The sequence below is a fragment of the Macaca nemestrina genome, chromosome 10 (genome assembly GCF_043159975.1).
Source record: "Macaca nemestrina isolate mMacNem1 chromosome 10, mMacNem.hap1, whole genome shotgun sequence".
NCBI classification, from domain to species: Eukaryota; Metazoa; Chordata; class Mammalia; order Primates; family Cercopithecidae; genus Macaca; species Macaca nemestrina.
The window spans coordinates 131,353,613-131,376,635 of NC_092134.1; the positions used below are offsets into that span (position 1 = coordinate 131,353,613).

Here is a 23,023-nt window from a genome sequence, read left to right on the forward strand (position 1 = left end):
GGCTGAGGATGCGCCGTGACAGTCTCAGGTCCTGGACATGTGCCCAAGGTGTGTGGGGCACAACTTGGCCTTACACTTTTTAGGGACATGTGAGACATCAATCTATGAGATGTTCGTTGGTTTGGTCCAGGAAGGAGGGATGACTCGAAGCGGGGAGGGGTTTCCAGGTCACAGGTAGATCAGAGACAGATGCATTTCTGGTGAGCCTTTCCAGAGAAAGCAGTAAGATCCACATTTATCTCCGTGTGCAGATGGTGACTTTGAGTTCTACCCTCTGTCCCTGAGGAATTTCCTTGTGGACCAACGGTTGTGAGGGAGGTACGTGGCTTTTTTTTTTTTTTTTTCCCCCTCTAGTCTCTGTTAGGAGCATGGGAGGCAGGTTTGCCCTAAGCCGTTTCCCACCTTGACTTCACTTTAGCTTAGTGATTTCGGGGTCCTGAGATGTATTTTCACTTCACACTTCTGAACACACTGGCACTCTAAACAGTGTTGTAGGAGGCGTTCTAACTGATTTAGAAGAAGAAACTATTTGGAAGGACTTGAGCACCTTCTTCCTTGAGAGAAACAAGCCTTTGTTTATTTGCCCCGAGACTGTTAGGCTGCCGGCGTGGGCGGCCTTAGAAAGCTGTGCCTCTCTGAGCACCTGCCTGTGGAATCTGGTGACTTTGAGGTTAATCCAGCAGTTACATGTTTTTGAAAGCAGATTGTCTCTTAAAGTGTTGACTATGATTCTAACACCAGAATTTCAATGTGTATTTTCCACCCTTCTTACTTTGTCTCCTCATACCCTGAGATGCTGCTGCATTTGCCCTTAGGCTTCATTGAGGGGGAGGGTCAGTTCTGGCCCTTTCTTTAGGTATTGATCTTGAATGGACAGAATCGAGATTCAGAAAAACCTTTGAGCTGTGAGAGTGTGCTGGTATCTATGTCAGTGGAATTCATGTGTTAAACTCAGTAATAGTTTAAGAAATATCAATCCTAGGCTGGGCATAGTGGCTCACACCTTTAATCCCAGCACCTTGAGAGGTTGAGGTGAGCAAATTCAATTTTGAGCCCAGGAGTTTGAGACCAGCCTGGGCAACATAGCAAGACCCTGACACTGCAAAAAATTAAATAGTGGTGGTGTGCACCTGTGGTCCCAGCCACTCAGGAGGTTGAGGCTGCAGTGAATCGTGATAGCACCACTGTACTTACGGTGCACTGTGCCTGAGTGACAGAACGAGAACCCCTGCCACCACACACACACACAGACGTCCCCACACACACACGTCCCCATACACACATACCCCACACACATCCCCATACACACATACACAAAGTATCAATTCTAAATGGACAAAAATGAGATCTTTTAAGTGGAAAAACATCCTGTTTGGTTGCTCTACTTGGGTAACTGTTGACTCTTTTGCCAGTAAGAAAATGCAGCGGCCAGGTCTGCTGGGACCACCTGTTAAGGCTACTCTGGGCCTCATGGTTTGAGAACGGTCTGTCCAGGGGAGAGTGGGAGTGGCTTAAGGCCTAGAAGCCAGTTCTTGTGCTTCAGCGTGACTGAGGGTGTGGAGCTGGGGGCAAGGATCTTCAGGGCATGAGAGGATAAATGGATGGGCTTCCAGGATGAGCCCCAGTGACTTTGCCTGGTTTACATCCATCCAATACAAATCCACAGGCTCTTACTCTAGAAGCTTCTGCCAGGGCTGATGGACTGGTCTGGGGACAGAGGGTGCCTTCTGGTTTAGGAAGAGCACTTAGTCACCTAGATCTAGGATTTATGGCACTACAGGGGACTCATCACACTCGGAGCAGCAGCCATCTGCATTCTAGACTTGGTTCTAGGCAAAGTATTTTGGAGCCTGTTGGAACCCTGTGTTCTGTTTATCTGTAAAACAAGTTAGAGTTGTAAATAGCTAAAACCTATTTTTAAAATTTTGTCACAGAATATGGCAGTTGTGGTGGAGCCTGGCCAGAGACCCCCACACTCGGACACTGCCGCGTGCTGGGGTTGCAAGCGTTGCCTTCATCGGCTGCCTCTCCTGGCGTGTCTGTGTTCTTGACACGGGTGCCCATCGAGGTGCGGCCTGTGGGACTCGTGCAGCCATTTGTCTGTGTTCCTCTGAGGTCCTGCGGACTTCATGGTCCTATTGCAGAGCGTACAGTATCTGCTTGCATCCTGATTTCCCCAAACCCCAGGACAGGCCAAGAATTCCTTACACACAGCTGCAGAAGGCCCCGGGGTGTGGATTTGTGGGTGACGCAGCCTTTCCCCAGCTCGGCCTTCATCTCCAGAGTTGGCTTTAGGGCGACAGAAGCTTCCATCAGACTGGGGGGCCCTGAAGCTTTGGTGGTAGGAACTGGGTGACCAGCACGGATGATACCCGATTTCTTTGCATTTGGAGCAATAGTTGCTAATATGACCTATGAAATGTACAGAGGAAGGAAAAAAGGAGGTTTTGTTTTCAGAGTAAGTCTGTGCTTTGGGAAATGTGGTCTCGGGGGAGCTGTAAGCACACATCCTTCAGGAAGGGGGGAGGCCGTGGCGTTAAACCTTCCGGTTTTTGTTTGCTGTGTGTGTTCATCGGGCTCATGGAATGTCTGAACATTTACAGGGAAAGTGGGGTTTCTTCATCCGGTTCGTGGAATGTCTGAACACTTACAGGGAAAGTCTAGCACATGCGCAGTGAGTTAACCTGTAACATCCATGTTCGCCTTGGGGCTAGTGTAACATTTGAAATGAGGCGGACTCAGCGTGTCATGTACAAAGGTGAGTTGTTGGGCACAGACGTTTATGCGCAGCCTCAATCACAGCCAGGACTGGCTCAGAGTCTGCGGTTTCTGGCGGGAAAGGACACTCACGAGGCCATTCTCTCCAGTTGGGGCTGCCGGCAGGGTCCCAGGGTGGGGCTGTCTGGTTGGCTGGCGTCGGAAGTCCACCCAGGTCCCGTGGGCAGCATTCCTCTAAACCAGGCTTCTGTCTGATGGCGGAGGAGACTTCAGGCTGGTTAACAAACTGCAAAGGAGTTAGTGTCGTGGGGCTTCGAGGCTGACCTTCCTCTCTGTGATGCCGATTACATTTTTCTCTGGGCCTCATTGTAGCCACAGAGAATCCACCTCGTCTGACAGCAGGGGGTGCCATGTTGACATAGTAATTTATTGTATTAACCTTTTTATTACTATTTTAATGAAAGACTTTTTTTACTTTTTAAAGTGATAGGGTCTTGTGTTGCCCAGGCTAGTCTTGAACTGGTCTCAAGCAATCCTCCCATCTCAGCCTCCCAAAGTGCTGGGCTTACGGTCGTGAGCCACTGCGCCCAGCCTACAGCCATGTTTTTAAAAGTCGGCAATTTAAAAACACTGCTCCTTTCACCCCTCAAGCAGGCTGGTTGGCCTTGTACAAACTGGGGTGTCAGGACCTTGGTCCCCCTTTTATTTTTCCCTTTCTTCGGCCTCAAGTTCTGATGGAAACAGCAGTTACAAAGTGGGCATTAGTTGAGTCTTCCGTTACTGAACCCAGAATTCTCACTAGTTAGATACGTTTGTCCCCAGGATCCCAGAAAGCTGTTTTGAATCTAGCCTATGGCAAATAAGTAAGGAACTAAAGCCTTGGTCCTCTGCTTAGTATCTGGGAAATGTGTTATTGCTCACACCCTTTGATCTGTGCTCACGTGCTGCATCTCGTCACGGGAAGCAGAGTCACCCTGTGGAATAAAGCCTGGCTTACGGTGGCACGTGGGGATGCTCCGGTCTGTCAATCCCTTAGACGGCGGCAGACGTGGAGACTCAGCATTGCATGCAGAGCCTGGGCAACCAGGGTGCATCCTCCTTAGAGACCACACAGCCGGTCAGCAAGGTGGACATCCAGGCAGATGGTCCTGATGGGCTCACAGCACGGTGGTGAAAAGGAATTGGTTAGCAAAGAAATGAAACTCGCTTGTGGGTCCCAGCTACTTGGAAGGCTGAGGCGGGAGGATTGCTTCAGCCAGAAGGTCAAGGCCACGATGAGTCATGACTGTAATACTGCACTCTGGCCTGGGTGACAGAGCGAGACTCCGACTCAAAACATAAAAGGAAAGCAAGCTAAACCCTTACTCTCCATAGCAGGAGGGAGAATTTATCAAAGTAACTGAAACAAAAATCTTAGATGATGTAATTTCAGTGGTTAAATGAGCTGTCCAGCCCACGTAGCTGGCTCACAACGCAACAGAGCCAGGTGCTGCTGCAGCTGCCCTCCCACCCGATCGCTTGTGGACATTTTCTGTTTTCCCATATCTCTTTTGGATACATAGCTCCCTCCTTTATAGTTAAGTATCAGTAAAACAGGTTGTGTATTTTGACACCTAATTATGGTGTCTTTTAAGGAAAGAAAATGAAGCAGATGAGAGGAGCATGTAGGTGTGGTGAATAGATTTAGATGAATATTTAGTACTTGGCACCACTCTGATCCCTCCTCCTTCTCTCATGCTTAATTACAGCTGCCGCCTCCCAGCACAGAACACTTTCAGCTCTGTGAGTAGGAATTAGATTTTCTAAATCAGAAGTTTGAGTTAAGTGGTATTTTACATGAATGGCCAGTCCCTAAGTGTTCTCTGTACTGGTGTGTGGTATAGAGGAAGGAACGGGGGCTTGGGGCAGGGTCTATGGTGCAGTGTCCTGGTTCCCATCTGTGAGATGAGGGCCATGAGATGGCCTAGAAGGTTCAGACTGTGGAGATTGAATGGATCTGCCCACTCCTGGGAAGCCTCGAGTCTAACTCGACTTGGGCTGGTTTTAGGGAGATGTCGGCAGCGCTGTCCTCACGGGTCACTGGCAGGGGCTCTGGCACCGTCCCCGTCAGGTGTCTCATGATCAGCCCAGCTTGCCCATCTTAGAAGCTGCTGGTCGTGTTCTCGTTCCTGTTGTTTGTTGCTTAGGTTCTGTTCATGTGGAGACCTAGGAAGTTCCACAGTGAGAGGAGAGCTGCTGAGCCGCCTTCCTGCCTGGACGCCAGCCCCACAGAGGACCATGACTGCTTGAGGTTGGCTTCTGCCCCCGGCGTCACCTGTGGATGCAATGGTAGTTTCTAAGCTCCTGGGGCACACAGCGCGGTTGTGTGGATCCACAGGACACTCTGGCGTTCAAGCTCGTGCCTCCCGGAGGAGAGGACCCTGTGGGCGCTGATGCTGGGAGCTGGCCGAGAGTCCAGTGCGTAAGACTCCCTGTGACGTGCACAGCTGCCATCTGCGCAGCCCCTCCTGATACCAAGATGGTCGTGCGATAAACGCACAAAGCGCATCTCCAGCAAAAGGCCGCAGAGTTTCCACATCCAGGATATCCACCGCGGTGGCTTTTTGGTGTTAATACGATGAATGTGAGCAGCAGGTGGTCTGCGTTCTGGGGGGGTGTGACTGTACCACTGCAGTTTTGTTCTCATGTCTTGATGAGCATGAACGGCTCCTGATGAGGGTAGGTAAGGATGCTGTGACCGGAGACTCTGCAGGATTGTAGCTTCAGGAACAAAGGAGGTTTTCTCTCTTGCAAACCCTTCAGGGAGGAAGTTCCAGGCTGGTGACTACTCCATGAGGTATTTGGGGATCCAAGTTCCTTCCAGACCCCTGCTTTGCGTTCCCAAGGACACGGCTGTCCTTGCTGTGGTTGGGACTGGGTGAGTGCCACGCTGGCAGAGTGGGGTGTGGGGGTGAGGCTTAGGGTGAGAGTGGCCATGATTTGCCTAATCTACATAATGACAGGGAGCTGGGAGTAAAGTGTAGCCATGGTCTGGAGGACGGATGTTGGTGAAGGACTGGCTGCACTCACCGCAGCTGGCCCAGGGATGGGGAAGGATGGCTGATCATGCCATTCAATGGTACCTGGTTCTTTCAGATTTGACCTTCTTATGGATTTTCTGCTATAAAGAGGAGAGAGCCTGTGGTTCTAGGCCAAGCATCTCACTCATCTCAAAACATCTTATATCCCTTAGCCAACATGTATGTCAAGTTTTAGAAGTCCTACAAACTGGCAAGCATTTCTCAATCTGGTTTAACCATTGGATTTTATATCTGTGTCTGCATCTCTATTTACATCTATGTGGTTATTTGACACTCTGTAGTACATTTGTAATAGGTTCTATTCGTTGGAAGTTACTTTCAGCAAACCCTTGCTGCTGCTAGAATTTTCAAGGTTGCAAGTAGAAAGGAGAGAATAAAAACCACATCTTCTCTAATTTTAAAATTTGTTGTTCCTCAAATCACACCAGAAGTACAAATATTACAAATTACAAAAGCAGCCAGAATCAAGAGATTTCTGGGTGATTCTGGCTAATCAGCAGTATTTGCTGAGGTGTGTGAAGCAGAGCAACACACCAAGAAGCCCTGGATGGGGGAGAGTTGGGAGGCCAGGCTGTGACTCCAGAGGTGCTGTTGCCTCAGGGAGAGGAGCTAGATGCAGAGAGGATAAATGGCCGCAGGTGCGACCACCGCCGTCCTTGCTGCGGTACGGGGGCCTTTGTACGGGGGCCTTTGTGAGCTGGGTTATGAACCAGGTGAAGGTCGTGCAGGCGTCAGAGAATCGAGGCCAGACATGACGGGTGGAGGCTTGGTGGAGGTGAGTAGCCAGACAGCCTCGCTAAATGTGCGGTGGCTCACTGCAGACAGCGTCCATCAGTCGCTAGACAGGCTTAATCTTCAGCCCCTACGACAGCTGCCTTTATCCTGTCTGCCTCCACCTTCTGAGGCCTATAGGCATCTCAAATGTGTGTTTCTTAAACAGATTTGGATGAGTTGCTTTCTGCACAACACACCTGGACAGACGGAGGCTGGTTCTCCACAATGGCACCAGGGACTTGGCGGAGACTGGCGGGACAGAGGCACAGCACCAGCTCCCTGGGAGAAGGCAGTGCCTGTGGGATGGAGGAAAGAAGTGCTGAGGTGTGAACTCTAGTTTGCTCTTAGACATGACACACATGCTTTCCAGAGGTTTCCACGAAGCACCGTTAAAGCCACCAGTGTGGACAGGTCCTAAGATCAGGAGACCCAGAACATACGTGTATTTGAAATCCCTCATGTGCTGCAATCTCTTCAAAGAGGACCACAAGTCATCTCTAATAATGTTGTCAAATTAATTTTTTAATAAGTGACATGGCTTTTTTTTTTTTTTTGTGGGGTAGGGCTGGTCTGTGACAGTAAAACAGATGCAGTGGCACAGCTGGTGGGTGTTGGTTCTGGGCCCCAGTTAGGCAGTTGTATGAAAACCAAAAAGTCTCCACAGTGGTATGAACCGAAACACCTGGATTACGTGTTTTCATGTATTTAACATAAATGCACACATTTGTATTCTAAACACACATTTTTCTATATGTAATAAAATTCACACCTTTAAGTATTTAGCATAGAAACAGCTGTGCAGCATCTTCTCCATGCCCGCAGACACCCGGATGTTCTGAGTGGAAACCGCACTGCTGTGGACTTTGTGAGTGGTGAGCCGTGCACAGATATGTGCTGTGTTTGCTGTGTCCGCTGACGCAAGCCCTGGTCAGTCCTGTTTCAGGTGGATGTTTTCCCTTGTAGTTCCCTTCTCTTGTTCTGTTTGTAAGTTCAGTAAACTCGGGACCAATGGTGAGAGTAGGCGTAGAGGAGCACGGTGTCGGCAATTAAGGAAAATCCACGCCAGACCTTGCAGAAGGAGGAGGCGTGTGGAGTTCCGATGCCTGTGTGAGCCATGACTGGTGAGGGCCTCTGGGTAGCAGCTCATCTGGGCTACTTGGAAATGCAGATTCCTGGGCACAGACCTGAGAGGCCCTGGAGTGACCACCCTCCAGGGATTCCGCCCAAACTTGGCCATCTTGTCTTTTGGCAGATCACCCGTGCCCAGCTGTCTCATTGAGATGCCCGGCTATCACAGTTATCTGCACAGCTGGTGTGGGTGTGCCGATGGGTGTACGGGACTGGCCTGTCTTCCTTTCTCCCGCTATGAAGTGTTTGAAGGTCTGTTATCCTACCCTGTTCTCTCCCTGTCCTCAGTGGGCAAGCAGGAGGTTCATTTTCACTTGCAGATGAGGAAAATTCTAAAAGTCTCATAAAGCAGGGAGGATCATCTTCAGAATCTTCTTTGTTCCAATCAGCTCTGATATTTTCAGTTGCAAAGACTTTTCCTCAAACACTTTGCATTCGTTCTGTATGAGAAGTGCTGTAGACTTTCCTGTTGTTTTAGTAATTAGGATCTGTTCTGTTGTCCATTACAAACATACATATTTTCATTCTGAGACACGCTGAGTCAGTCTTTGCAGTCCAGAGGGATTTCATGTGCATTCATAGAAGCTTCCATCAGAAACCACATGCCAAATAGCTGTGGACATACAACCTGCTTGTGACTTTGGGAATTGCCAAAGTCAAATTCTCTCTCGATTTGAGGCTTTAGGAGCTTTAGAAATCTTGAAATTATAAAACGAAGATGTGACAAAATTTAAGTGTATGTCAAACAAAAGAGATACTATACTGCGGGTTTTAAGGGCTGTGGTACATTATTTGGTTATCTTTAAGGATGTCGTGTTCCACCCAAGTTACAAATACATGAAATTTAAATATAAGGTGACCCCTTCAGAACATCCTGGATTTGGTCTTGATCTTCTGCCCTTGAAAATGAGATTCTTTTTTTTTTCTTGAAAATGTAATTCTTTTTTTTTTTTTTTCTTGAAAATGTGATGGTCTTAAACTGTGTGTCTAGACCATCTCATCTGAATTGCTTTGGAAACATCTGCACGGGCATCTTTCTATTCTTGCGTATAGAGAGAACGACATCATTATGCTTTAAAATAGCAAAAGTCCCGTAGAGCAGTTTTTCTTAAACTAATGAGCTATTGTTGGAAATCAAGGTGTGTAGCAAGTTATAGAATCTCTCAGTGAAAGTGATTATTTAAAATAGAAATCTTAGTTTTTAAAATAAAATGCTAATAGAGAACCTTTTGTTCACAAGAATCTAAAATGTTACGTCTTTGTTTAGAATTTAAGGATAGTAATTTGCTTCTGAGATCTTTGTGACTGAGATTTGAAATCTTAACTACGGTTTATCAATGTTTTATATATATGCATGTATGGATATATATATGTAAGATATATAAAACGAAAATAAGCATGCATGTATTTACATTTATATACCCTTCTATAATGTGTATACTTCTAGTCACACAGAGGTCTAAGTGACTATGACTTTATTTGATGACCAAGAGGATAATTAAATAATTTTCCTGCTCTTAGCCTTGCTTTTGCATCTGATCAGGGACCCTGCGAAGTGTGCCTCCCATGTTCCAGGCCTCACACAGCCCGTGCCAGGTTTTGGAAGCAGGAGTTTGTCTGCAGCCACTTCGGGAAGCAGGTGGTTGCCAGGATTGCCTAGAGCTCCAGGCTGTCTCCAGTCCAAGCCTCCCTGGGTAGAAGCTGCCCCACTAGGGGCCTGGACATGGATGTTGGGGCCTGGACATGGAAGTTAGGGCCTGGAGCCAGGGACTGCTCCGGAAGAAGCGCTCCTGTCACTGCTGGGCATGAGAACCGAGGACAGGAGGTGGAACCAGCCTCAGGCCAGTGCATGGCCTCCCGGGAGTGCTTGCGGGAAGCCCCAACCACCCTTTCCTGACTCCAAAGCCAGCACCAAACTGTGAGATCCCCTTGGCCCACCCCTCAGGTTCCTAAAATGGTTAGGGTTTCCTGGGCTGTGAATTTTTAAGTCTAGGCTAAAAAGTCCTGGGACAGACTCACTGGGTTCTTCATGTAGAAACGACGAGGGTGCTGGTGACTCAGAGCAGGCACTGCACCTCACTCCAGGGTCCTTTGCGCCAGGTGGAAACGAGCGTGTGGGTCACACAGAGTCCCTGTATCCTCGCTCCAGGCATTGCTCTTTGGTTTCTTAATTAATAAGCCTTGATAATGAAAATGTGTTCTCCCCAGAGTAGAGTTTCCGGTTACGGAGGCTCACCTGTAAATGCCGTGCCAAGTCAAATATGCTGAGATCTGGGCCAGGTCCTGCTTCCTGCCCACGGCCAAGGCAGGTACTTCATTTGGGAGGTGACCCAGAGGGACATCTGAGAGGCCTGCCTGTCCCCGAAGGATGAAGCCGCTGGCCTTCACACTCTGCTCCGGCCTCCATCAGCTCCCTGCTATCTGCAAACTGCCTGCTTTTATGTTGCCATCGTTGGAGATATGTTAGGAACTTCGTATGGAGAAACCCCCTTAGGACGAGCAGATCGTGGAAAGGTGGGAACCAGGGCTGGGAGGGTGGTGACCACGGCCAAAATGAGAACCGCGGTGGGCTGGGAGGTCCATCTTCTGTCTAAAATGTTTTTTAAAATAGTGTCTCAGGAGCATGAGAGGGCAGGCCACAGACGAGGAGAACGTATCTGTAAAAGACTCATCTGATAAAGGCTGTTATCCAAACCGTGCAAGGAACTCTCAAAACAAGAAAATGAACAACCTGATTAAAAATGGAAAAAAGACCTGGACAGATACCCCAACAAAGAAGATACACAGATGGCAAATCTACACGTGGAAAGATGGCCCGTGTCTTATGTCATAGGGCGAGGCGCCACTGCACACCCACCAGCCTGGTCAATACTGGAACTCCGACACGACCGTGAGCTGGTGGATGTGTGGGTGTCAGGACCGTCACTCGTCGCTGGGGGAAGTGGGGCAGCTGCTGTGGGAGGCAGCGTGGCGGTTTTCCATGGAACTAAGCAATCCGACCACAGGAGCAATCACAGTCCTGGACGTTCACTCAGAGGAGCTGAAAATTTACCTCCACGAGGAAATGTGCACACAGATGTTGACAGCAGCTTTATAGCTTTATTTACAATTGCCAAAACTAGAAAGCAACCAAGATGTGCTTCAGTAAGTGAATGGATAAACTGTGTTACGTCAGAAACTGGGATATTATTCAGCACTAAAAAGAACTGGGCCACTAAGCCATGAAAAGACACGGATCTTAAACGCATGTTGCTAAGTGAGTCTCCAATCTGGAAAGGCTGCCTGCTGTGTGAGTCCAACCGCAGGACAGTGTGGAAAAGGCAAAGCTGTGGAGACAGTAAAATTGTCAGAGGCTGCCAGGGGTTGGGGAAGGGAGGGATGAATGGGAGGAGCATAGGGGGATGTGTAGGGTGGGGAAGCAACTCCGGATGGGGCTTTCATGGGGGATCCATGCCGTTCCATGTCTGTGAAACCCACAGAGTGAGCAGCAGCAGGCCGAGCCCTCGTGGGAGCTGTGGACTCTGGGTGGTGGTGCCGCATTGATGCGGGTCTGTCGGTCATACAGAAGTGTGCTGCTCCGGTGGGGGCAGGAGAATGATGGAGACTCTGCCTGTGCTGGGAAAGGAGATAGATATGTGAGGACTCTGTACTTTCCTCCTGATTTTGCTGTGAACTGAAAACTGCTCTTAAAAACGTCTATTGAAAAGGCAAACAAGAAAGAATGCTAGCCAAAGAGTGCTAGCCAGATAGCATCTGTGTGAGGGTGTGGCCTGTGTTCTACGTTCAGGATTTCCCTGTTAGAATACACATATCTGAATTACTCAGAAGTTAAACCTTTGCATTAAGTAACTCACTACAAAGTTACAGTATCAGCTTGAGCACTGCCAGGATAGCCAGGAATCCTGTATCCTGACCAGCTTCTCCCCTTACAGGTGCAGTGACACCCACAGCCTCACCCCAGTGAGCAGCAGGGCTGGGACCAGGAGTCAGGCTTTGGGGGGCGGAGAGGAAGTGAGATCTGTAAGCCCGTGGCAGGGAGGAGCCCATGGCAGGGAGCCGGCATGGATGATTTTTTTTTTTTTTTTTTGGCTAGTTTTCCTTATCACTGAGGCCTTCTTAGACTTGGGGAGTCGGGAGTCCCCACTTTCGGGCACCTCAGAAACCAAAGACTGCTCCTAATTCTCATGTTCCAGATGCCTCAGGGGGGGAGGTACCTGGGTTGTTGGGTGCGGTTCATTATTTGCTGCTCGGTGGAATTTGCCCCCAGCATTTCTGGTGGTTTTTAAAAAGTTTGTGTACTAATATATACGTTACATTTCTGGAAATATCTAAAAGTCCAGGATTTATATTAAACACTTCTCTTGATTTTTGTAATACCTACCTCTCATATTTCCATTTGGATAATAGATGTCAGAGGGCTTAAATTTTGAGTGCCTGAATTCACTGAATTTAAGACTTCTTACCTCAAATGTAAATAAACTGAATGTAGCCAACAGTATTCTAAGTTTTGATTAAAATATATATATAAGCACATATCCATGAGCATGCAGATGGGGACAACATATTAAACCATGGAAGTAGAATTAGTGTTCTTTGTTTTCTGAGAAGACAAATTTTTAAAAAACCAAGGGGTCTTACAACTTTTTAGTTTCCAACTTATTTACCCTAACGTGAAAGTTTGGCAGGAGAAGATTGACAGCAGCAGAAGAGTAGATCCTGGGCAAGTGTAGGCTCTGGGAGCAGCGGGGTGAGTGCTGGAAGGAGCTGGCTGGAGGCAGAGCAGGGAGGTGCTCAGACAGGTCAGGATGGCCTCAGGAAAAGCGGCTCAGTGAGAAAGGGTTCACATTTCCTGGAGAGCCCTTGTCTCTGCCCATGGAAAACCCAGACTCCTTCCAACTGGGATGTGCATCTCATGTAAAACTTACTACTCCCAGAAAGGAAGCCAGTGGATATAGAATTTTTTTTTGTATGCAGAAATTACTTTAAATTTGTTTTTAATCTTATCCTTTTCTTCCCCCATCTTAGTGTCTAGTGACTTCCTGCAGGTAACGCACACATCTTAGGAGAGCGCTGTATTTCAGTTGCTGTTGGCTCTGATGTGACTTTGTGGTGTCAGAGGTTCTGCCCAGAGCGTGGCGCTCTCTGCTGAGCGTTGCTTGTTGAAGGCCCGTGTGGAAACTTTCCCTGTAAGCTCGTCGACCCCAGCAGTCTTGGTTCAGAAACCTTTGGACTTGCTGAGACTTCACAGGGCCTGCTAAACTTTCTTGCGTGACCTTTTCGTTTTAGTGTTCCCCATTAATTCAGATGTTTTCCATAAGGTAAGTAAGCTGCTGAATGCAGGGTGGGGGGTGCCCTCCATTAGCCCTGGGGAGAAGCATCGCTGTTTCTCCGGGTGGAGCTTCCCTCCCGCCATGGTGTGCTCCAAGATGGAGTAGGGTTCTTTGGCAGAAGTAACCGTCAAAGGCCCGCCTCTCAGCGGCAGTGTGGCTGTGGGTGTGCGGCCTCGTGGCCATACGGGCCCCTACCCTGTCAATGGCACCAAGGAGAGGAGCAGGGGGAGGCCTGGGATCTGTGCTTCCGAGACTGTGTCGTCCGTTTGTAACTAGACGTGCAGAGAAAATGTTGGAGATAAGTAGGCGACAGTGTCTGTCCCTAATGAGTTCAGGCGTGCCGTCTGAAATGGCCCCCTTCCCAGGCTGGCTGTGCCAGCTGGGCGCCCAGGCCTGACCTCCCGCCAGGACAGAGGCCCCGTGTATGTGGTGGGGGGAGGGTGGGGGTGAGGGTCTTGCTTTATTGCGGTATCCAACGCCACGCGGGGTCAGCGATTGAGTTCAGAAACCTCAAAAACTCAGCAGTGCAGACTTTGGACATGACCCGTCCAGCCCTGGGGCTCTTTCTCTGAATTTCCTTCCATGGCATCCTCATCCCAGAGGCTCCTGTCCCCGCTGTTGGCAGCTTCACAGCTTCCTCTGCCTCCCCTCCCAGGCCCTGGTGTGGCTGGGGCAGCTGGTGGCTGTGCAGACCCCACAGCCAGTAGGTGGTTGGTGCCAATGGCTTGGGTCTGGGTTACCTGAGCCAAGGACTCCAGTGCACGGCTGAGCTCACCTTGAATGGCTGGATTGGAAGGCCTTGGGTTGTAGAGAGGCAACCAGAAGATTGCGGATTGAAGGACAATCTGCAAAGGAGAAGGGAAAATAGGTGTGCTGGATGGGCAACTGGAGAAGTCTGTGCAGAACCTGGGACCCGGTACAGATGCAGAGCTGGCATGGGGAATCTGGTGACACGGCCACCGTGGAAGTGGACAAAGTCAAATGCTTCAGACCGACATGGAGGGGCTGGTCTAAAACGATCCTCCTTTTCCTTTAATCGTAGCATCTGCTGGCTTACGGGGTGGGGGAATGAGATCTGTGGTGGCAGCGAGGAGAGACAAGGATTTTAATTAAACCCCTCTTTCTGGGAGAGGGGAGTAGCCGTCTCTATAGGACGGTGAGCATTGTCACCTCAGGCAGCTCAGGCTGCTGCTGCAATGAAACACCATTGACTGAGTGGCTTATGAACAACAGAAATTTGTTTCTCGTAGTTTTAGAGGCTGGAAGGCGGGATCAGGGTGCCGTACGGGTGGGTTCTGGTGTGGGCCCCTTCCTGGTTCACACACACCTTCTCTCTGGCCCTGACACAGTGGGAGGGTGACAGATTTGCTGGGCTCCTTGTCTGAGGCATAAACTCCATTCATGGGGCTCCAGCCTCGGGAACTCATCACCTCCCAAAGACCTCCTGACAGCATCGCACTGAGGGTGAGGATTTCAACCTGTGTTTTTGGGGACAGGCAGGCGGTTCATAACCGTCAGCCTCTTTGTGTATTTCTGACTCAACATTGAGTCTGCATTGGGCTGTCCAGGGGACAGAGCCTATGTGGACACTGAGCGAGGTCAGAGCTGCAAGCATGTACACATCGGGGGTAGGGGAGCTGCCAGGGCTGTGAGAAGGGGGTTTCAGCGTCAATCAGAGCTGCTTTCCTGGTAAATGTACTCATAAGCTATCCTGGCAACATTTGCTTTTCATGAAGAGTCGGTCAGGCAGGGCAGCAGGCAATGTTGCCAGGCAGGCAGCAGAGAAGGGGCAGAAGCCATGACCTTGGGGTGGTCAGCAGTGCCAGGTGTCTGCCCTCCAGGCCTCACACCTGTGACTGCAGAGACTGAGCCGACCGGGGCTTGCCGGCCAGTGTGACTCTCATGCAGGTGATTATCGGGGTGTGCTTTCTATGTAATGTTCCCTCAACCCTATCCCCACCCCTCCAGTTTCTGTGCCTAGCAGAAATCATGCTGCTCTCCTTGATGAAGCATTGAGTTTCCTGTGGAGGTGTAGGAATAGCACGATTTGGCTCACGTCAAAATACTTTGCAGTGAAGCTGCACGGAAGAGGATTTTAGGCTTCCATTTGATGTTTCAGACAATGCCTGAGTGTTACAGGATCCTCTTGCTTGTTAAAAAAGCACCAGATGAGAAAGGCTACTGGTTAATAAGGGACACTTTTTACATTAGCACAGAGAGGGTGGCTTGAGATAGATTCAGTGTAACGTTGGTGTGTTTGTAAGCCGTGAAAGGGACCATCTCTCTGCTGGCGACATATGTTTTCTGGTATGGATTTTGTTCTAAAAAAGGATGACTGGCATTCGGTAGAATCATTCCAAAATTCACCTGGAAGCCATCCACATGGTGCCTTGTTTTCTCCTGACATTCTGGGCACCACAAGGAATTATTTTTGTCTTCAGCACTAGCAGGAGACTTTTCCTCAACACCTGCTCCTCTTTGGAGTTGTGGGTGCGAAGGGGTCAGAGTGACCCCGTCTTCATGGAGCTTTCGGACACCATGGGGACAGTGTGGCACGATGTCGGGCTCGGGTGGGATGGAGGCTTTCCCCAGAAAACAGCTGCCGATTCCAGGGCGGCCCTCGACCCCTCCTCCCTCTGTTCCTCCACGTCATGTCTGAATTAAGGCTGTTCTATCATAGCGGGGGTGTCATGTTAACTGGAAGTGTGCTTTTGTAAATAAATTAATGGTACATTTGCCAAGGACAGCGACATTTGATTTGATGAATCCAATGTGGAAAAGGAGAAGGGGCTTGGCTGGGTGGGGACATGTGTGATGGGAGCAGAAAGGAGCAGCCATGAAAGCTGGTGGGATGGAGGGGTCGCGCCCGCATTTCCATGGGGTCTGTCAATGTTTGTGCCACTAGACCTGAACCTCTGTCTCCACTTCTAAAACCTGCATGGTGCGGAAGCCCCTGACGGGCCTGAGTTGTTACTTCCCATGGCCATTGCTGGGAAGGGCCCCGGACGCCTCTCCTGGCTGGTGACGGCCCCGGAACTAGACACTGGCTTCGTCCTGACCTCTGCGAGGGGCTTGGGCTCCACGCACAGCAGGTACCTGCGCATGCCTTTGGACGTGAGATGTTGGCGCTTGGCTTGGAGGCCACCGCGATCTGGGTGTGGTCAGGACTGGCTCATCCTCTAGGGAGAGAGCACCTGCCCGGGGGCTTCTCTGAGGTGCATAGCCCTGCAGTGCCCTCACAGGATGCCCTGTCCTGCGGGGACTTCCTGCCATTCCCCTGGACCCTCAGGTGTGGGAGCCAAGTGTGGTGTGTGTGTGTCCCGGGTGGGGGTGCTGAGGACACCACGTGCCTGCTCGTGCGAAGACTTGAGGCACTGCATGGGCTCATTTCCAGGGGCCTGTTGGCATCTGGGGGCCTGTGGGTGTCTTTCCACTGGCAGGAAATAATGGGTGGCCCATGTTACCTTTTTTGTCTTTTTTTTTTTTTTTTTTTTTTGCCAAAAAGCCCTAATGCCAACGTTGCAGTCCCGCTGTGGGAACCACCCATCTCAGGCTCACTGGCCCTTCTGTTTCTGGGCTGTTGCAGTGTTGTGTTGGGATAACTGTGTTAACTTCGTTTGAATTTTCTTCCTGTTCCTTTGGAATAAGTGTCGATAGCTTGTGCTGCTTGTTCACCCCAGAGGCAAGGGTGTCCTTTAGGCCTGGCAGAGCACAGCGGTGCAGGGAGGTGCTGGGCCTCGGCCTCCCTTGTCCGCAGCCTCCCTTGTCCGCAGCCTCCCTTGTCCGCAGCCTCCCTTGTCCGCAGCCTCCCTTGTCCGCAGCCCTCACTGCACGTCTGCTCTTCGCTCCTCGTGCACACGGCCGGGGTCACGGGCTGCTCACTCTGCTGTTTGAGATCCTCTGAAAAGGTGATGCTTACACTGAAGGGAGATTGGGGGTGTGTGGCTGATTTTAAATAGGAGGAAATGACGGTAACAGAATGAGCAATGCCTAGCACTTAGTCTCAGGCCTGAGAAATTGTGTTTTAGAAGCAAGGTATCCTCATCTCCGGTTTTCTTCAAATTAAATCTTTTAAAGAGTCCACAAATAACAAATAGTTAAAGCCTAAAACTATGTAACAGAGGGCCTAGAGCCCAAGCCACTGCCACCTCTGATTCCAAGACACCTCAGCAACTTGGTCCTCTTCCTCAGAGAACCCCGCTTCTGCTCCTCCCTCCACGCTCCTCTTCCTCCCCCGGCCCCTCCCTTTCCCTTGGACAGCCCTCCCCTTCCCCCACTTCCTCGGACAGCTTTCTTCCTTCTCTTCTCCCTGCCTGTCCTTGGGCAACCTCCTTGGAGCTCCGGTTGAAATTCACTGGTCTGTGGGGCCACCCATTTGACAGACGAGCATGCTGAGGCCAAGGCACAAGTGAGTGACTCAGACCCGCCCAGAGGCTGACCCAGAGGCCGTACCAACGGGTTGTCCCTAATGCAAGAGAAGCAATGATGCGGCTTCACTGATCTCCAGGGAAAGCAGGTCGATAACAGGTTATAAACATGGGAACATTTTGGAAAAGCCGTCGTCCACCTGTCAGCTCCATCTCTCCTGCCCGGAAGATGTAGGGAGAACCTGCCTTCAGCCCACCCTCATCCCGTAACAGGACAGAGGACAAGGGCAGAGACCCAAGTCCTGTCAGTGCCCTCAGGAAACCCCCGTTTCCTCCTCATGGTGGAAGTGGAAACCATCCCGCTGGATGATCTTCCCGGGGAGACCCTCCACCCTCAAAGCGAGGAATCTGGTTTGAGCGCACACACATTCTTGGTGCCATCACTTTCTGCAGCTGAACACTGCGTACGTGGCCCGTTATTCTTGCTAGTCCGGTGTTACTGGGTCCTGGGAGTTTCTGTGGGCTGATGGCAAGTGTTTACCATTGTGTTTAGAGAGAACAGAACTTTTTTGTGTCGAAATCACATGATAACCATTGCCATGTGATTCCTTGGGTTGATTGGGGTGGGGGATGCTCAAGTTTTTTCTGAGGTCTAAGTGCTTGTTTGAGACAGTCTCACTTTGTCACCCAGGCTGGAGTGCAGTGGTGCGATCTTCGCTCACTGCAACCTTTGCCTCCTGTGTCAAGCAGTTCTCCCTGCCTCAGCCTCCCGAGTAGCTGGGATTATAGGTGTGTGCCACCACGCTTGGCTAATTACAAAAATTTCTAATACAGGAAGGGTTTTGCTGTATTGGCCAGGCTGGTCTCGAACTCCTTACCTCAAGAGATTGGCCCACCTTGGCCTCCTAAAATGCTGGGATTACAGGCTTGAGCCACTGTGCCCGGCCCGATCCTGACATCTTTTAAAGCTGCCTTCATGTACCAAAAGCCAGTCTATGTTTGAAAATCAGGCTTGTTGAAGAGCCTAAGAGGAGAGGGATATACTTCAGCTAGGTAAATAACTATGCATATGTTAAAAATATGGGCCAAAATCTATCCCAAATATTAACTCTTCTGCTTTGCGTTTTATATCCATTAATGGTTATTCTTTCACTATTAAGATTTTTAAAGATTCTTTTGATAATTGTGGACAAATTACTATTAAAACTCAGCTGCATTTGTAACACTTTAAAGAACTAACTGATGACATTATTTTTCTCGGAGGCATTTTGGATAGTTACATAATTGTTTATCTCTTTGCCAGAAATCTTTTTTTTTTTTTCCCAGAGCAGAAACCTGAAAAGAAACATTCCTTTGCATTAAGTGCTATTTCACTGTGTGACAATCAAGTTTTGAATGTGAGAACAAGATCATCTTGTATTTTTGGGATAATTCTTGCTTAATAGTGATAATGCTAAGTGTTTAAATTATGGAACAGTTTGTTTCTTTGAAAATTACTATTTGCCTGCTCACCAGATGGGAGCTGATGAGAATGTGGATGTAAAAATTAAATTGTATAGTCAGCCCGCGCGCCGGCCGGCTCCGTTATGGCGACCCGCAGCCCTGGCGTCGTGATTAGTGATGATGAACCAGGTTATGACCTTGATTTATTCTGCATACCTAATCATTATGCTGAGGATTTGGAAAGGGTGTTTATTCCTCATGGACTAATTATGGACAGGACTGAACGTCTCGCTCGAGATGTGATGAAGGAGATGGGAGGCCATCACATTGTAGCCCTCTGTGTGCTCAAGGGGGCGCTATAAATTCTTTGCTGACCTGCTGGATTACATCAAAGCACTGAATAGAAATAGTGATAGATCCATTCCTATGACTGTAGATTTTATCAGACTGAAGAGCTATTGTAATGACCAGTCAACAGGGGACATAAAAGTAATCAGAGGAGATGATCTCTCAACTTTAACTGGAAAGAATGTCTTGATTGTGGAAGATATAATTGACACTGGCAAAACGATTCAGACTTTGCTTTCCTTGGTCAGGCAGTATAATCCAAAGATGGTCAAGGTCGCAAGCTTGCTGGTGAAAAGGACTCCACGAAGTGTTGGATATAAGCCAGACTTTGTTGGATTTGAAATTCCAGACAAGTTTGTTGTAGGATATGCCCTTGACTATAATGAATACTTCAGGGATTTGAATCATGTTTGTGTCATTAGTGAAACTGGAAAAGCAAAATACAAAGCCTAAGATGAGAGTTCAAGTTGAGTTTGGAAACATCTGGAGTCCTATTGACATCGCCAGTAAAATTATCAGTGTTCTAGTTCTGTGGCCATCTGCTTAGTAGAGCTTTTTGCATGTATCTTCTAAGAATTTTATCTGTTTTGTACTTTAGAAATGTCAGTTGCTGCATTCCTAAACTGTTTATTTGCACTATGAGCCTATAGACTATCAGTTCCCTTTGGGTGGATTGTTGTTTAACTTGTAAATGAAAAAATTCTCTTAACCCACACCACTATTGAGTGAAACATTGAACTCGTATCTGTAAGAAATAAAGAGAGGATATATTAGTTTTTTAATTGGTATTTTAATTTTTATATATGCAGGAAAGAACAGAAGTGATTGAATATTTTTAATTATACCACCATGTGTTTAGAAAAGTAAGAAGCAGTCAATTTTCACATCAAAGACAGCATCTAAGAAGTTTTGTTGTGTCCTGGAATTATTTTAGTAGTGTTTCAGTAGTGTAACCTGTATTTTCCAACTTGTTCAGATTATTACCAGTGACTCCTTGTCAGCAGTTCCTTTTAAATGCGAATCAATAAATTCCCAAAAATTTTTTAAAAAAATTGTATTTAGCTTGTATAAAAGAAGTTTAAAAAAGCTTTTTTGTTTTGTGCTACTACTGAAGTTGCTTAGCTGTGGAAATGAGGTGATTGCAGGCACCTAGAATTTGATCTCCTTCACTTCCACGATGGGAAGAAATTCTCCAAGAAGCACAGGAATCTGACTTTCTGATATTGAGACTCCTAGGCGTCAAGCCCCATGGAAGGGGTGGTGATTACATGAGCGTTGGCGTTGATGTGGGCATCCTCCAAGCCGGACGCAGGGAGCAGGGAAGGGCAGAAAGAACAGGCCCCTCAGGAGCCATGAGAAAATAAAGTGTTGGCAGCAGTGGTGAGGGTTGGTGTCAGGGGCCAGGAAGAGGTGGCGAAGGGGGAGCATGTGCCTCAAGGCAGCCCTGGAACCCGCAGTCCCTGCAGTGAGGTCTGATCTGCAGGGGACATGGACGGCCAAGCGGCAAGGCCCACAGACAGCCTGGACTCTGCTGCCTCAGAACTCTGGTGGACGTTGCAAACGGCCCCACAGAGTTGCAGTGCACATTCCTCGGACAGAAAGAAGACGCTTGGAACTGTTCCCAGCACGAAGCCAGTGCCCTGTGAACAGTGGCTGCTGCTGTCGTGACTGAGTGCCGTCCAACTGGGGACATTTGCTCTGCTCAGTTCACTGCCTTCAACAAGCTTGATGCATTGAACGAGGGCTCAGTCGATAATGTACTCTGTAAATACTCTCTCCCGGCTAGAGTGAGCAAAGCCCAGGGAGCGGGTGGTTCTTCAGTATTACTCAGGTGTTTGTGGCAGGGCCAGCTGTGCGGCTGCCAGAGCGAATGTGACCAGGAAGCCTCTGTCCCCCCGAGGTGGCCAGCGATCCTGTTACATGTGCCATAGGCAGAAGGTGGGCACTGCTGGGGAACTTGCTCAGGTTCCTGTTTTCTGATTGGAAATTCAAGGTTTCTGAGCATCCTACTTCGAATTTGTACATTGCTGAGACTTGTACACATTTCAACGCTTGTTTTTTTCTGCTTTTCAGATCTATACAACCTGGCGTTTGGCCGTGGCTTCCAGGACAGGCTGGATGCAGAGTGAAGTCCTCTCCTCACTGTCAATGTTTGCAGATGTCTTCTTGTATAAACTTCGTATTTCTTGAGACTTTCAATTAGGTTTTTACTTAACTGGACTTTTAAAATTGCCATGCACGTAACTCTACCAGTTACAATCTTGAGCTAACATGGGTTTTTTGTTTTTGGTTTTTGGTTTTACTTTGATGAATGTTTAACATTTGCATGCTGGAAGTGGGGGTGGAGGTCATTTATCTGCTTTTCATTGCCTTCTTGGTTATACTTAGTGACTTTCAGGTAAGGTGTGGAAGGCGTGGTACAGGGTGAATTGCAGGCCGCACTGTGGCGCCGTGGAGGACAGGTGCGGGCTGCAGTGGTGTGCACAGTGGATGAGAGACAAGAGGAGACTTCCATCCTTGAGGGAAACACACAACAATTTAAAAAACTGATCGTCTAGCTTACATGAGGTCCAACAAATTCAGTTTGCAAAGTTTAACTTCCAAGTTAATTTAGTAATTTTTCCCCTAAGTCATTAATTTAGTAGCTTATGTTTAAATATATTTCTTTTGTCTAAAGGAGGCCATAAATTCTAAAATGAATGACTAAACATGTAATAATTTAGGCATACAGCACCTGAAGGGAAAACTGCCAGTATGCTAAAATATTGGATACAGATGCTTTTAAAAAATATAATGTAGCATTCTTACAATGCATGTGCTCTTAGCGTGTAACTTGGTGGGTAGTTTTGAACTATATTTGTGGGAATGTGTATCTTGAATACTTGAGGCTACCACTGCAGATGTGTGTGTGAGATGTATAAATACTGAATGTTATTCTCCCTTCCCTTAAATGAAAAACATTAGCTCCCTTTTATTTTCATTTTTATTTTTTATTTTTTGAAGTGGACTCTTGCTCTCGTTGCCCAGGCTGGAGTGCAATGGCACAATCTCGGCCCACTGCAATTTCTGCTTCCCGGGTTGAAGTGATTCTCCTCTCTCAGCCTCCTGAGTAGCTGGGACTACAGGCACCCGCCACCACGCCCAGCTAATTTTTGTATTTTTATTAGAGATGGAGTTTTGCCATATTGGCCAGGCTGGTCTTAAACTCCTGACTTCAGGTGATCTGCCCACCCCGACCCCCAAAGTGCTGGGATTACAGGCGTGAGTCACCGTGCCCAGCCAGCTCCCTTCTGTAATGATTTTTTATACAGTTGTTTTTGCTTTTTGTTTTTTTGAGACGGGGTCTCACTGTGTCACCCAAGCTGGAGTGCAGTGATGCAAATGTAGGCTGACTGCAGCCTTCACCTCCTGGGCTCAGGTGATCCTCCCACCTCAGCTTCCTGAGTAGCAGGGAATAGACACATGTCACCACGTCCAGCTAATTTTTTTTTTTTTTTTTTTTTTTTTTTTTTGTATTTTTAGTAGAGACAGGGTTTTGCCATGTTTTCCAGGCTGGTCTCGAGCTCCTGGGCTCAAGCGATCTGCCCGCCTCAGCCTCCCAAACTGCTGGGATTACAGGCGTGAGCACCACATCTGGCCCATTTTTTTTTTTTTCCTTCCAGGATTAGAAGTCGACTTTCAGAAAACCCTTCAACCTTGCAAACTTAATTTTCCATAACAATATGCCTCTAGGATAAAAACAAGACAGAAAGAAAGTATGTGTGGACTGCAGTTAAAAATTTTCTACACAGCATAGCTTAGGAGAGTTGACATTTACAAAGAGCAGGAGGCCCCT

At 48.4% G+C, this 23,023-nt stretch overlaps 1 long non-coding RNA gene and 1 pseudogene across 2 annotated transcripts in view; both read left to right on the forward strand.

The window, feature by feature from the left end:
* The window catches only part of LOC139356873 (uncharacterized), an 85,294-nt gene extending 62,885 nt beyond the window's left edge, over positions 1-22,409 (forward strand). Inside the window, exons 1-3 of one of the 2 annotated variants that reach the window (XR_011609354.1) lie at positions 17,453-17,861; positions 20,303-21,126; positions 21,262-22,409. This is a non-coding gene — a long non-coding RNA (uncharacterized lncRNA). Of the gene's footprint in view, positions 1-17,452; positions 17,862-20,302; positions 21,127-21,261 lie in introns of those variants that run through there. The other variant, XR_011609355.1, reaches the window with a different exon arrangement.
* LOC139356870 (hypoxanthine-guanine phosphoribosyltransferase pseudogene) lies at positions 18,943-19,970 on the forward strand (annotated as a pseudogene).
* Positions 22,410-23,023: the final 614 nt, after the last annotated feature.